At 33.0% G+C, this 3,474-nt stretch overlaps 1 protein-coding gene across 2 annotated transcripts in view; it reads left to right on the plus strand.

Annotated features, from left to right (window-relative positions):
* Nucleotides 1–1,481: 1,481 nt before the first annotated feature.
* LOC106459873 (trimethyllysine dioxygenase, mitochondrial-like) overlaps nucleotides 1,482–3,474 on the plus strand; it is a 28,973-nt gene continuing 26,980 nt past the window's right edge. Inside the window, exon 1 of one of the 2 annotated variants that reach the window (XM_022386434.1) lies at nucleotides 1,482–1,617. The gene's annotated coding sequence lies outside the window, so the exon portion shown is untranslated. The remainder of the gene's footprint in view (nucleotides 1,618–3,474) is intronic. The other variant, XM_022386433.1, reaches the window with a different exon arrangement.

Consider the following 3,474-nt stretch of genomic DNA (forward strand, 5'->3'; position numbering starts at 1 on the left):
ATATAATTGTCATGTGCATTACATAGGCTTAATTACATTCTTCAAATATACATATTTTGGATGAAAGGTCGATGTGCACACTTTAAAATTTTCAAATTATGTAAGCAATGGGACCTTTCCGAGTATTCGCCTGGCGCCGTGGTGTCATTGGCGTTGTTGATAATCCGCCATTACTCGACATTGACACCAGTCATAGCATGAAGAATGTCCCGTCGATAATCGATCTCAGCCCGTGCACGTGCCAGCATCTCTGGAGTAATAGTCTCAATTGCGTTGGTTATTCGGGTATAAAACGTTGCTATATCCGTTGTATTTTAGACAATGTCCTTCACATATCCTTATCTAAACCAGTGGGAAAAACTTCGGAAGTCAGTTCTCAACTCGTAACTGTTTATCTGGTGTGGTTTCTGATTTTCTGTTCTTTTCATGTTTGGGGTGTTTTAAGTTATAAAAACTGTTGTAATATTTGCAAAATGCTCCAGGAAACAAAATACAAATAGATCTAATGTTTACTATAAAATTTAGGTGAAAATAGATTCAGATAAACGGGAATAATTGTTCTGTGTTTTTACTTTGTTCAAGTTTTTCTGTTTGTTTTATATTGTGTGAAGTGAACCTACTAGTTAGAATTTAGCCTTCAACAACTACGAGGTAGATAACTGGGACATACAGATGTAATAAATTATACTTTGCTATATTTATAAAAAATTCTGTAAAGACGTTTCGAGATAACATATCTCCAGCTGCTAACGCCAACTGGGTTAATCAAGAGTTTTTACAAGTGTGCAGTTGATCACGAGTTGTGCACCTGTAAAAATATTTGTTCAGTTCAAAATTCACCTATATAAGTAGCTTCAAGTGGATAAGTATTAAAACAAAAAGATATATAAGATTATAACATTCCATTCCAGAGTTGATAAATAAATGTATTTACTAGAATGTTCTTCATTTTTGGGATCATTTATTACTAGGCTTGTATATATGAGGAGCAATAAAGCGTCATGTATTAAAAATGATGAATTTAAAATATAATTGTGCAGTTGAAACAAATCCTTAGTACTTAAAATAACACAATAAGAAACACCAAGAAAATGATTCAATAATGTGTGGTAACGTTTTACAAAAAAGAGCAAAATCTCACTTAATCCATATAGTACGCCAGATAACTTTGATTATTTGAACTTACATTATTACTATATGTAGTACGGAACGAATGTGGACAAAATTATCATTGTATATCAACCACATTATAGTTACTGTGTTGTCATACTTTTAAGATTCATAGATTATTTTTGGATTCTAGCCAGTTCGTTAGATTGTCAATGAAATGCAAGACTCCAAGTCAAATATGTAAAAGTAAGTGTAGTTTACAAAACATAATCCCCTTTTATCATAAGAAGAACAGTTCAAGGCTGCTTACTGAATCACCTGACTAAAAGTAGAGGGCTCTACTGTTGTGTAACAAGAAACTGATCCAATCATAGCTGAGTATATTATTTTTTTATGTCCGTGAGAAATGAGCCTCGTCTTTATAAAGTTGACACATGTTGATATGATTCTCTTCTTGTCTACGCAGTTCGTACCGTAACAATTTAAACAGAGAAAGTACTTTTTGCGGTAAGTTACTCTAGTAGAGAATATTAAATATGTATACCACTGATGCTAATTTAGTATGTTATTAGCACCATTGCTAATTTAGCATATTATTATTATTTCAATTTTATTTTCATGAACAGGTATTGAGAAAACTGTTTAAGGAATGAAGCACGTTACAAATCAAGATATCATCAGCCCGAAGTCAATGTTTTAAGATGTCGCTTATTTTTAAACGTGTTTCGTTTTAACAACATGCTGTCGTATAACTGTTTTGTAAGTTTAGTGTATACACTAGGAAGCTTCACCTATATCGTTATAAATTTACTAATTCGAGACAAACTTGGAGTAAATTACCTACTTGAAACGTGGTAGTCAATGCCATTTTTTTATAATTCAAGAGGGCCATATTCAAAGTGATCTCGCGTAACCTTCATTAGCAATCCTAACATAAACACAAACAAAACATTCGGCACATCTCTCAATCATTTTTTTTTTACTTATTTCTCCTCTTTACAAATTTATTTTTATATTGTTGTTCATTATCCTAGTTATTGGCTTCATATTCATCTATTTATGAATATACCAAATAGTCTGTTTATAATAAAAAAGCAACAACTCGAATGCACAAAATATCTATAATTATCAAGAAATTCTGTGCTTTTTTATTAAGCACAAAGCTACACAATAAAGTATCAGTGCTCGTCTCACAGAGAGTATAGAGACCCAATTTTTATCGCGGGAGCTTTTGTAAGAACATGTAATGGTATTCTAAATGGGCATATGTTTACTTTTGATAAGGAACGAACTTGAAACATCTGTATGTATGCAATAAAGATAATTAACTAGTTATATTTAAAAACACGAGGAATAAGTGAAATCTTATTTGTTTGTTGCTAAGCTACGCGATGGGCTATTTGTACTGTGCGACTCTCCAAATCTGGTTTTTAGCGATATAAGCCCGCAAACTTGCCGCTAAGCCATTGCGGTCATAAAAGAAAGTACAATAATTATACGTTGCGAAACTAGTTACAGCAGATGGCGTGAAATTCTTTAATACGTAAATTGGTGTTTTGATAATTGTATAAATAAGTGTTATTTTTGGCAAAACATTACACTCCTGAGGATGACGCAATAGTATACGTCGAAACATGTAGAGTGTATAAGATTGTTCTCCAGTTTCATCGGGGTTTTTTACCACTTTTTAACCTTGTACAGTAAGTTATTGTATTTTAGTAATTTGGAGACTGGCTACAATCTCAATTTTATAAACTTATATATAAAATAACAATTGGACTTTTGATTAATAATTATAAAACGTTTTTATATAACTTACAGCTGACTTATAGAAATATTTTTTATGAGTGTACTATTAATAATGTCTCAAATTCTACTTATTAGCATATTATTGGTGACATAAATATTATACCAAATTGTAACCCACAAAACATTCTTGATAAAAAATAGATAAATAGTTTACCAAAACATTGTGAAAATGTGACCTTATAGAATTAATAAAAAGAGTTAAGGTGAAAATATAATTAAAATAGCCCGGCATGGCCAGGTGGTTAAGGTACTCGACTCGTAATCTGAGGGTCGCGAGTTCGAATCCCTGTCACACCAAATATGTTCGCCCTTTCAGCCGTGGGGGCGTTATAATGTGACGGTCAAACCCTCTATAGGTTGGTAAAAGAGTAGCCCAAGAGTTAAGGTGAAAATATAATTAAAATAGCCCGGCATGGCCAGGTGGTTAAGGCACTCGACTCGTAATCTGAGGGTCGCGAGTTCGAATCCCTGTCACACCAAATATGTTCGCCTCTTTCAGCCGTGGGGGCGTTATAATGTGACGGTCAAACCCTCTATAGGTTGGTAAAAGAGTAG

The sequence above is a fragment of the Limulus polyphemus genome, unplaced genomic scaffold (assembly GCF_000517525.1).
Source record: "Limulus polyphemus unplaced genomic scaffold, Limulus_polyphemus-2.1.2 Scaffold672, whole genome shotgun sequence".
Lineage (NCBI taxonomy): Eukaryota > Metazoa > Arthropoda > Merostomata > Xiphosura > Limulidae > Limulus > Limulus polyphemus.